This window comes from Monodelphis domestica, chromosome 2 (assembly GCF_027887165.1).
Source record: "Monodelphis domestica isolate mMonDom1 chromosome 2, mMonDom1.pri, whole genome shotgun sequence".
Lineage (NCBI taxonomy): Eukaryota > Metazoa > Chordata > Mammalia > Didelphimorphia > Didelphidae > Monodelphis > Monodelphis domestica.
Genome location: NC_077228.1, coordinates 166,404,171 through 166,417,322, shown reverse-complemented (window position 1 = coordinate 166,417,322; position 13,152 = coordinate 166,404,171). Strand labels below are relative to the sequence as shown.

Genomic DNA, 13,152 nt, shown 5'->3' with positions numbered 1-13,152 from the left:
ACTGACAGAAATTACACTACAAAAATATAATTTGTCAAATGGCACGATTTGACACAAAATTTGGCATAAATTGGCACAGATTGCACAAAAATTCACTGAAAAATATTCTTTTTTTTTAAATTTTAAACATTATTTTATTTGGTCATTTCCAAACATTATTCACTGGAAACAAAGATCATTTTCTTTTCCTCCCCTCCCCCCCTCCCACCACCTTTCCCTCTCCCATAGCCAACGCACGATTCCACTGGTTATCACATGTGTTCTTGACTCAAACCCATTTCCCTGTTGTTGGTATTTGCATTGGAGTGTTCATTTAGAGTCTCTCCTCAGTCATATTCCCTCAACCCCTGTAGTCAAGCAGTTGCTTTTCATCAGTGTTTTTACTCCCACAGTTTATCCTCTGCTTGTGGATAGTGTTTTTTAGATCCCTGCAGATTGATCAGAGACATTGCATTGACACTAATAGAGAAGTCCATCACCTTCGATTGTACCACAGTGTATCAGTCTCTGTGTACAATGTTTTCCTGGTTCTGCTCCTCTCGCTCTGCATCACTTCCTAGAGGTCGTTCCAGTCTCCATGGAATTCCTCCACTTTATTATTCCTTTTAGCACAATAGTATTCCATCATCCAACATATACCACAGTTTGTTCAGCCATTCCCCAATTGAAGGGCATCCCCTCGTTTTCCAATTTTTGGCCATAACAAAGAGCGCAGCTATGAATATTCTTGTACAAGTCTTTTTCCTTATTATCTCTTTGGGGTACAAGCCCAGCAGTGCTATGGCTGGATCAAAGGGCAGACAGTCTTTTATCACCCTTTGGGCATAGTTCCAAATTGCCCTCCAGAATGGTTGGATCAATTCACAACTCCACCAGCAATAAATTAGTGTCCCCACTTTGCCACATCCCCTCCAGCATTCATTACTTTGCATAGCTGTCATGTTAGCCAATCTGCTAGGTGTGAGGTGATACCTCAGAGTTGTTTTGATTTGCATCTCTCTGATTATAAGAGATGTAGAGCACTTTTTCATGTGCTTATTAATAGTTTTGATTTCTTTGGCTGAGAACTGCCTGTTCATGTCCTTTGCCCATTTGTCAATTGGAAAATGGCTTGATTTTTTGTACAATTGATTTAGTTCTTTGTAAATTTGAGTAATTAAACCTTTGTCAGAGGTTTTTATGAAGATTGTTTACCAATTTGTTGCTCCCCTTCTGATTTTGGTTACATTGGTTTTGTTTGTACAAAACCTTTTTAATTTGATGTATTCCAGATTATTTATTTTGCATTTTGTAACTCTTTCTAATTCTTGCTTGGTTTTGAAGTCTTTCTCTTCCCAAAGGTCTGACATGTATACTATTCTGTGTTCGCCTAATTTTCTTATAGTTTCCTTCTTTATTTTCAAGTCATTCACCCATTTTGAATTTATCTTGGTGTAGGGTGTGAGGTGTTGATCTAAACCTAATCTTTCCCACACCGTCCTCCAATTTTCCCAGCAGTTTTTATGAAATAGTGGATTTTTGTCCGAAAAATATTCTTAAAAAGCAAAACTTACAAAATGGGAAAAGGCATACAAAAGCTCAATGAAGAAAAGAATTATTTTAAAATTTTCAAAATCAGCCAATGGAAGCTAATGATTACATAAGATTTCAAGAAGCAATAAAAAGTAAAAATTATTTTTTAAATTAAAAAAAAACTATGAAATATCTCATCAGAAAAGCAACTGACCTGGAAAATAGAGCAATGTATTACTCCTCCTGAAAGCCATTATCAAAATAAAAGAACCTAGAAACCTTCTTTCAAGAAATAATAATGGAAAACTTGTCTGATATCTTAAATACAGAGGGTAAAATTGAAATGGAAAGAATCTATCATTCACATCTTGGAAGAGAGACCAAAATAAAAACTTCTAGATATATCATAACCAAGTTCCAGAGCAACTATGTCAAGGGCAAAATACTGCAGTCAGAAAGAAAAAAAACCAATTCAAATATTGTAAAGCCAGTCAGAATCACAAAAAAATTGGGAGCTTCCATTTTAAAGGGGAAGAAGGCTTGAAATATGATATTCCAGAAGGGAAAGGAGCTAGGATTACAATCCAGAATGACATATCCAGAAAAATTAAGTATAATACTTCAGAGAGAAAATTGATATTTAATGAAATAGAGGACTCTCAAACATTCCTGATGAAAAGACCAGAGCAGAGTAGAAAATTTCACATTCAAATCCACAATTTAAGAAAAATATAGAAAGGTAAAAATGAAAGAAGCATCCTAAAGACCTAAAATGTTTAAGTTGTTTACATTTCTATATCAAACAATGATACTTATAATACCAAAGAACCTCATTATTATTAGTGCAGTTAGATGGGATCTACATAGATAGAGAGATCACGAATATGAATTATGGTGAGATGATCTAAAAAAATAAAACTAAGGAGTGGGAAAGAGATGCACTGGAAGAAGAAGAAAAGGAGACGAATGGGGAAAAGTTTTTTGATACTACTGGAAAAAGTTCAACATCTGCCAAAACACACTTGTCAGATTGTTGGTAGATTCATTAAGCCCATCAGCAATGCTTATTATGAATTAGAACAAGTTTATTTAATCAATAACCCTGAAATCTTGTTAACAGTGAAACTTTCACTAGAAATAACAATATGGGACTGGTTAAGCAGTGTTTGTCCTTTATATGAACATTTAAAGGCTAACAATGGCATTTTTAACATCGTCATTACAAGATTTGGCATGTCATGTTCAGTTGTCAGGACCTCAGAAGGCTGAAAGATATGTCCTTCACATGCTATAAGATGGTGGATTTTTTTTTGCAAGTATTGATTAAAAGGATGTATGGTCAGTTTCCAAGATAATACTGAAAAATATCCAGCAATTCTTCATAACATTGATCAAGAAATGCTGTAATGTATAGAAATTGGTGAAAGACTCAAAGTCATGGATTAAGAAATTGCGGTGAATCCTCAGTTTGTACAAAAGAGTGTGTGCTCACAAGAAGATGATTCAGGAAACAAGCCATCCAATTCTTCTTGAAATTAATATGTTCTGAGCTTTAAACTGAAAGACCTATCACTTTGGCCATTGGCAATATGAGAATGGCACACACAAAGGAAGACCATAAAGATTACACATACACTCAACTGAGTGTAGATATATATCTTACTCAACAGGGAATTAGGAATTAAGGGGAGAAGAGAAGGGAGGATGGTGATAAAAAGGAGAATGGATTAAGAGAGGCATTGGGTAGAAGCAAAACAAACTTTTGAGAAGGGACAAAGATAAAAAGAAAAGGATAAACAGGAAAAATGGGATAAATGGAAATATAATCATAATTGTGAATGTGGATTTGATGAACTTATCTATAAAATGAATGCAGATAGCAGCATGGATTAGAAATCAGAATCCAATCCAAACAACAAATCCAATTCGTTGTTTACATTTAAAGGATTTGAAACAAAGAGACAACAGAGTAAGAATAAGGGGCTGGAGCAGAATCTAATATGCTTCAGCTGAGGTAAAAAAAGGCAATGGTTAACAACTTAGATCTCAGATAAAGCAAAAGTAAACCTAATTAAAAGAGATAAGCAGAGAAACTACATTTTGCTAAAAATACAGCATAGAAAATGAAGTAATATCAATAATAAACATATATGCACCAAATGCAAAAGCATCCAAATTCTTAAAGGAAAAGTTAAATGACATACAGGAGGAAATAAACAGTAAAACTATATGGGGGGGGGGCATCAACTCTCTCTTCTCAGAATTAGACATATGTAACCATAAAATAAATAAGGAAAAATTTAAGAAGATGAATAGGATTTTAGAAAAGTTAGGGAAGATAGACTTCTGGAGAAAACTGAATGGGAATACAAAGGAGGATACTTTTTCTTAGCTGTTAATGGCACTGTCCATGTATTAGAGCATAAAAACCTCACAAAGAAATGCAGGAAAGCAGAAACAATAAATTCATCTTTTTCAAGCCATACAAGTCATTTCATTAATTGATAAGTAATCAAGGGATACCAACAAGCAGTTTTCAGAAGAAATCAAAACTATATGTATTCATATTTTAAAAGTATTCTAAATCACTCTTGATTCAAGAAATGCAAATCAAAACAACTCCTAGGTACCATCTTGTACCTATAAGACAGGCTAACATGCCATAAAAGGAAAATGACAAACATTGGAGGGTAAGTGGAAAAATTGGGATACTAATACACTGTTGATAGAATGGTGAACTGGCCCAACCTTCTGGAAAACAATTTGGAACTATGCCCAAATGGCCATGAAACTGCACATATTTTTGGACCTAAAAATACCAGTACTTGTTCTATATCTCGAAGGCATTAAAGAAGACAAAAGGGCCTATTTATACAAAAATATTTATAGCAGTCCTTTTGGTAGTGGCAAAGATATGGAAATTGAGGTGATACTCATCATGGGGATTAAAGAACAAATTGTGATATATTATTTAAATGGAATATTATTGTACTCTAAGAAATGACAAGTAGGATATTTTCCAAGAAACCTGGGAAAACTTACATGAATTGATGCAGAATGAGGGGAGTAGAACCAGGAAAATATCATACTCAATAATAGCAATTTTGTACAATCAGTAACTTGGATATTCTGATCCAAGACAATTACAAAGGACATATGATGAAATATGCCATCCACCTCTAAAATGAGAGCTGATGGCATATGAGTACAGATTAAAGCATATTTTTCAATTTATTTTTCTTGCTTTGTTTTTATAAAATGGATAATACAGAAATAGTTTTTTTTTCATTATTCCAAATGAATAATTGATATCATAGTTCTTGCCTTCTCCGAGGATGGTAGAGCAGCAGGTGAGAAAGAACTCAGAGCTCACTTTTTAAAAAATGAATGTAAAAATAAATAAATAATTTTTAAAAAGTTAAGCCCTATGCATTTTACTTTATGTATTTGAATATATTATTATTAGAAGAGGGTCTATAGACTTGCAAATGTATCCATGACACCAAAAGGTTAAGAACCTCTCTCATACAAACAATGTAGAAGGGTTAAATTGCTAAATACCTGTAGCTACCTTCTAAAATTGTTTTGAGGATCAAATAAGATATTTGCAATATTCACAAAATTTAAGGCATTTCCTAAATGCTCCCTATTATTGTTATTATTGTTAAGCATAACAAGTAGCTGTGTCATACACATTCTATCATGGAGAACTAATATTAGTCAGGATACTAGAAATGGCTCAAAGAGTCTTTTTCCACCTAACTGGATGATTTCTCTGAGTCCTGCTATCCTATGGTTGAATATAGTTCCCAACCACATAGCCACCCAAAATAACCCTAGGACATGGCTTCCAAGTGTACTTACCCAATCTCATCTGTGTCATCTCAAATCTTTTTATCCCTGAGTCCTTCAAAAAAGATCTTGACTTGGGAAGCTTTATTCCTTGATACAAAAACTCTTTCTGATCAAGAGTTTCATTTTAAGTACAGAACCCATCCTTAGTCCTATTCATGTTCACCTTCTGCCAGGTACTGTATTTCCTTTCTTCCCTTCCTTGAAACTCCATTATTTTTATAGCACACAGGCAGTGGAAGGTTATAGCAATAACTTGGTAATTGCAAGATTTGGAAGATTGTTTTTATTGGGACTTTTTTCCCTAATAGCTACATTTCCAAAGGAAAAAAAAAATAAGTCTTCTACCAGGGAGTTACTTGGATGTTTAATTGTTCAGAGTTGGGTTTTCCTCTTATTAGGTCTCCAGATTCAATGAAGATAAGACTAAGAACAAGAGTGAACATCCAACACAAACATCATATGTAGTTTTTGTTTCTCCTTTATTTATGCACAGTTTCCTCCTGATCCCATTTGTCCATTAAGCCTCAGCTCAAACACATTTCAATTTCTACATGATTCCCTCTCTAATTACCTTTAGTTGATAATGGCTTTCTCATCTCTAGACTTCACAACACACTTTGTGACTCTGGAACATTCATTACATCTCATTTGTATTAAAATTATGTACTTGCTTAATCTCAATTGATTATTTCTTCAGAAAGCCAGAGACCTTGCCCAATGTATTTGTATACCCTTCCTTAAGGAGGGGAAGAGGAAGAGAATTAGCATCTACATAATACTTACTAAATGCCAGGCGCTTTTTACAAATATTCCCTCATTTGATCCTCATAATAATCTTGCAAGACAGGAATTATTATTTGCAATTGAAAAAACAGAAGCAAAAAAATTAGATGACTTGCCCAGGATCATAAAAGTAGTGTCTGAACATGGATTTCAACTAACATCTTCCTGACTCCAGGTCAATGCTCTATCTACTATAAACCTAGTTGCTCCTAGTACCAAATTCTGAACTTTGTACACTATAAATACTACTAATAATACTAATAGCAAACATTTACATAGTGATTAATCTGCACCAGGCACTGTTCTAGGCACTTCACAATTTTTTTATCATTTGATCACTACAACAACCTTCTGAGATAGATGATATTATTATCTATATTTTATAAATAAATAAATTGAGGAAAAGAGGTTAAATATATTGCTTAGGGTCACTCGGTAAGTATCTGGGTCAAATTTTAACATATGTCTTTTTGACTCCATACTCATATGGTCCATTAGATTACAAAGAGTAATAAATAGTACATGACTGAAAGATGGAAAAATAAAAGAACAACAATGAACAAATATTTAATTAAATTTGCTTTTCTGATCATGCAAGTAATTGAATTGCATTTGCTACTTTTTGGATTACTAAGCATTAGAGATTAATAGAGGAGAGGATGTATCAGTATAAGAACTGGAATCAATAATAGTAAAAAAAAAGAGATTCCTCTAATGCCTCAGAAGTACCATTAGAATGCTAAGGTGGAGATGTAAATAGTCTGGCTCTGAGAAGCTAATGTGTCCATGTTTGTGTAGGTTGGTATGGAAATTAGCTCTCCTTGCCTTCTCTCTCTCTCTTTTCCCATATATGTACATATATGTGTGTGTGTTTGTATGTATATGTATGTAAATATACTCATTTATCATCTTCTGTTCCAAATATGTATATTTTCCCCATTATCCAAGTACATAACCTTTGCAATATAGATCTAAAGAATAAAGAAAAAAGGTAGGGCAGAAAAACCAATAATCATATCAATTATTCCTGAGATTATATTCAATATTCTACATCCATAGTCCTCCAATTTTGCAAATATGAAAGGGAGATACATTGTCTTAACTTCCCAAGGACTAAAATGAATCATCATACTTGTTCAGAACTCATTCTCAAGATTTTGTTCTTTCCATTTACATTATTAAAGCCATTGTGTATAGCATTTTTCCTGGTCCTACTTAACTATTAATCAATTAATATGTCATTTCATATTTCTCTTAATTTTTCATCTTTGTCAGTTTTTAAATATCCCCTTATATTCATATATCACAGTGTGTTTAGCTAGTCTCCAATCAATGTACATCTACTTTTCCCCCCAGTTTTTTGTCACCACAAAAATTATTTCTTTGAAGATTTGGGTATGTATGGAACCATGCTGTTTTGTCCTATCCTTTTCTCTCCATCACTGTCTCTATGTATAAAGTTCACTTCCTTTTCTGGGTCACCACCTTGATAGTGTCTCATGTCTCCATCTTCCTACTTTTAAGTCTCAATTAAGCTCTATTCTGATGCCTCATGATGTTTTGATATAAGGGTGGAGTTGATTGATTTACTCACTTGAAGCACCTGACCCCAATTAAAGTAAATGATAAGATGCCAAAACAATAAATCTAATCCAAAGGCTTTAGATTATGTTAAAAAGTCCTTGGAACAGAATGATATTACACAGAAGCTTTCTTCAGCTAAATTGAGGACCTGAATTATACCTGAGATGCTCACCTACAAATTATCAAACTAGCTTGAAATTGGATTCACTGCAGAGGTTGAAACAAGTATGGTAGTTCCATTAGAATCCCTGAAGAGAAACATCCCTAGGACAGGAAGGAAAAGTCGGGAACCTTGAGCTTCGCCTTTGATCTAGCTCTCTACCTTTAACAGACTCCCTCCGTTAATTCAGTCAGAGAAATAACTTGCAGGCTTCAATGGATGTAGAGAACATTTAACTTCTCAATACCCACTTTTACAAATAAATCTTGATTCCCAGAGAAAAGATCTGCTATATCCCTAATGAGGTTCTAGACATAACATAGAAGAGTCAGAAATGATCCAATAATACTATAGGTTTGTAGTTAATAACACCTATATCCACCCTCTTAATCCTTAAGATTATCAGTTGGAAATTATCACAATCAGTAAGTCTTAAGTAGCTTTAAGAAAATGATATTTACAAATGAAGTAGAATAAAAATAGTTGATTTAAAGAATACTTCTCAAACTTTGTGATGGAGTTTCCCTGAAAATACATGAAGTCCATGAAAATCATTTTATAGTACAGAAAGCACATAGGGCACAGTCAGTACTAGTCAACAGAGATATATTTTTAATATATATTTTTATTAATTTTGTTAAATATTTCCCAATTACATTTAAAAATGTTTAACATTCATTTAAAAATGAATTCCAAATATCCTTTTCTTTCTCTCCCTTGAGAAGGCAATCAATATGTGTGAAGTCATGAAAAATATTTCCATATTAGCAATGTTAAAAAAGAAAACATTTATAAATAAAAATAGAAACAATAAAAATTACACTTTAATCTGCATTCAAAATTCCACAGTTTAGGGCAGCTAGGTGGCTCAGTAGATTGAAAACCAATCCCAAATATAGGAGGTCCTGGGTTCAAAACTGGATTCAGATACTTCCTAGCCATGAGATCTTGGGCAAGTCACTAACTGCCCCCCTCACCGTTTCCTAGCCCTTAGGTCTCTTTTGCCTTGGAACCAATACACAGTGTTTATTCTAAGATGGAAGGTAAGGGTTTAAAAATAAAAACAAATTCATCAGTTCTCTCTCTGAAGATGGATAGCATTTTCTGTCAATATCATTTGGAATTAACTTTGATCATTGTCTTGATCAGAGTAGCTTAGTCTTTTACTCTAGATCATCATTACAAAATGTACAATGTCTTCCTGGTTCTGCTCACTTCACTTTGTATCAATTCATATAAAATTTCCCATGTTTTTCTGGAGACAACCTACTCATCATTTCTCATAGTACAGTAGTATTCTATCAAATCATGTACCACAACTTGTTCAGTCATTTCCCATTTGATGGGCATCCCCTCAATTTCCAATTCCACCACAAAAAAGCTGCTATAAATATTTTTATACAAATTTATCCTCTCCCCTTTTCTTTGATCCCTTTGGAATATAGATTTAGTGGTGGTATTGATGGGTCAAAGTGTATTCATAGTTTTGTAATCATTTGGACATAGTTCCAAATTGCTCTCCAGAATGGTTTGGCCAGTTCACAATTCCACCAATAGTGCATTAATTAATGTCCCAACTTTTCCACATTCCTACCATCATTTGACATTTCCATTTTTGCTTTAATTACCAATTTGAGAGGTGTGAGATGGTAATTCAGAGATGTTTTAATTCTTATTTTCTAATTAATGGTGAAGTAAAACATTTTACATCAGTGTTTACAACTTTCTTCTGAAAATTGTCTATTCATATTCTTTGATCATTTATTAATTAAGGAATGATTTCTATTTTTATAGATTTGCCCTAGTCTTCCTATATATTTGAGAAGTAAGGCCTTTCTTAGTGAAATATGATATAAATTTTACCTCAAATTCCTATTTTCCTTCTGTTTTGGCAATAATAGTTTTATTTCTGCAAAAGCTTTTTAATTTAATGTAATCAAAATTGGCAAAGCGGAAAAAGAGATACAAAAGCTCACTCAAGAAAATCATACCTTAAAAGTTATCATTGGACAAGTGGAATCTAGTGACTCCATGAGACATCAAGAAACAACCAAAAAAAGTCCAAAGAATAAAAAATTGAAGAAAATGTGAAATATCTCATTGCAAAAACAGTTGACCTAGAAAATAAGTCCAGGAAAGATAATCTAAGAATTATTGGATGATCTGAATGCCATGATCTTTTTTCAGATCTTAGATGTCATTTTTCAAGATATTATCAAAGAAAAATGCACTGATATTCTAGAACCACAGGGCATAATGGAAATGGAAATAATCAACCAATCACTTCCTGAAAGAGATCCCCAAAGGTAAATTCCAGAACTCCCAGGTCAAGGATAAAAATATCATAGACAGACAAAAAAAAAAGACATAAATCAAATATTGAGGAGCCACCATCAGAATAACACAAGATTTAGCAGTGTCTACATTAAAGGATCAGAAGGAATAGAATATGATATGCCAGAGGGCAAAGGAATTAGAACTTCACCCAAGAATCACTCAGCAAAATGGAGCATAATCCTTCAGGGTGAAAAATGGGTATTCAATAAAATTGAGGACTTTCGAATATCTCTGATGAAAAGATCAGAGATGAATGGAAAATTTGGCTTCTCAAGAGAAGCACAGAAAGGCAAACAGGAAAGAGAAATCAAGATATTCAATAAGATTAAACTATTTACATACCTACCTGGGAAGATGATTCTTGTAACTCTGAAGAATTTTATCATTATTTGTAGAGTTAGCAGTAGTATACATAGGCAGAGGGCAATGACATGAGTTGAATATGATGGGATGATATCTAAAAAATTAAATTCAATTAAGGCATGAGAAAGAGGAATATACTGGGAGAAGAGGGAAGGGGAAATAGGATGGGGTAAATTATCTCATATAAAAGAGGCATGAAATAACTTTATGTAGAGGAAGATAGAGGAGTTGGGGATGAAAGCATGGGAGGTTTATTCTCATTAACTTTGGCTCAATGAGGGAAGAGCATACACACTTAGCTGGATATAGAAATCTCTCACCATATAGGAAAGTAGGATGGGAAAGGATTAAGAAAAGTAGGTGCAGATAATAGAAAAGAGGGTAAATTAGAAAATATAATGGTCAGAAATTAAACAGGGGAAATAGGATAGAGACTAATACATGGTAATCATAATGATAAAAAAGATTTTTATTAGTCACTCTCATAAAGGCCTCATTTCTCAAATTTATAGAAAAATGAGTCAAAATGTATAAGAATACAAATCATTCTCCAATTGATAAATGGTCAAAAGATATGAATAGGCAATTCTCAAAGTAATTAAAGGTCTGTATAGTCATACAAAAAATGTACAAAATCAGTATTAATTAGAAAAATACAAATTTAAAAAGCCCTGAAGTAGTACTCCATGCCAATTAGATTAGCTGCTATTACAGAAATGGAAAATATAAAACTTGGGGGGGACATTAAATGGGAAAATTGAGATACTAATATACTAGTCTAGCAATATATATGTGTATCCATTAATATTTTCCTATAATCACTTGACCCATTGTGTAGCTTATATTCATTTAATGAAGGAATTAAAAATATTCAATTCTATTATAATTAATAAATTAACTGTAATTTTTTTAAAAAATAGTTTTGGGTGAGAGGAGAATTGTGAACTCATTCAACCATTCTGTAGAGCAATTTGTACCTATTCCCAAAGGAATTATAAGATTGTAATAGAATGCTATAGTGCTGTAAGAAATGCTGAGTAGGAGGAATCAGAAAAATCTAGAAAGACTTACTAGAATTAAAACAGAGTGAAGTAAGCAGAACCAGGAAAACACTGTATATAATGACAGCAAAATTGTATGATGAACTGTGAATAACAGCTGTGACCTCATTACTTTGGTATCCAAGGTCCTCAATAAGGTCCATCCCCAAGCTATCTTTCCATTATTTCTTTAATGCACTCAGTGTTCTGGATAAATTGGATAAGTTATTCCCTGGTTTTGTACCATGATCTCTCAATTCTGCATTCACACAGGCTTTTCTTCTTGCTAAGAAGGCATCATCCTCATTTTTGCTAATTGAAATTCTCGTGCTTCAAGGCCTACATCAGATCATATCCCCCTGGAAATGTTTCACACAAATGAAAGTGATCTTTCCATTTTCTCAAAGTACATTATCCAGACCTATCATTTATAAATATCATAACAGTTGTATGTACATGCTATGCATCTGCTCTTAGACTATAAACTCTTGACAGAAGGTAGTATCATTTTTGGACTTTTAATCTCCTGGGCCTACCCCAATCCCAGATACATAGCATGTACATAACTACTGGTTTTTTAGTTGAGTTGAATTAAACTGAATCAAAGCAATATAGAATCAAAGAAATAAATGGAAATATTAATTTTTAGAGGACCATGGTCATGTTGGGGTATTTATAAGGAGAGTATCCTTTTGGGAAGACAAGAGAAAAGTCAGAGTAACAATTTACTAAATTTTTATAATCCAAGAACTTTCAACTATTTATTTCCTCTTTAAATACTAGATACAAAAATATGGCTCAGTATTGATGATCCCTTTATGATTTCAAAAGCTAGTATTGATTCCTTGGTCCTGTGACAATGGTTTATGGCAATTGATAATAATTTAATTATATTATCTGGTACTTTCTTGTTAAAGAGTAATGTTTTGAGTTATTATTATTCTGTACCTCAGCCTGAGAATCTGACTTATCTTTTCTCCCATTTTAATGCTCTTTCTTGATCACTTCTCCCTACCTAATCAGGGTTTATATTATCATGAATGGGGAAGAATATAGGAAGAAGGCTGAGTTAGGTATGTTATACCAGAGATTACTTTGGGGGCATAGATTGGACTGGCTTTGACTTCTGAAGTCTTCTATCTAAAATATAATCTATGATTTTGTAGTTCTATGAATAGATAAAATGTCAGAAAATGGAAACTGATTAAAAAAAAAACAAGAGCAGAGACATAAAGCCAGCTACATAGAAATTAAACCTGGAGCACATGGGAAAATAGGTATTCTTTGTAAACAATGTCTCTAAATAATAGTACAGGATACTGCCCTGATTCTGTGGAGACACTCAAAAGCAATATGTATGCCTATTACATAGTTTGAAAGCCACAAAGAATTGGTGTGGACATTGCCATTTATTTGTTAATTATTTCAATATGATAAAGGTCCTAGATTAGAGTCTTTAAAAGAGGAAGTTGATTCTCCTAGCCCCTTGAAAAGGGTTGTCCTCCCTGGGTCAATGGA

The 13,152-nt window shown here is 33.2% G+C and overlaps 1 pseudogene; it reads left to right on the top strand.

Moving 5' to 3' along the window:
- The first annotated feature begins 223 nt into the window (after positions 1 to 223).
- LOC130457178 (COP9 signalosome complex subunit 3-like) lies at positions 224 to 8,255 on the top strand (annotated as a pseudogene).
- The last annotated feature ends 4,897 nt before the right edge of the window (positions 8,256 to 13,152 follow it).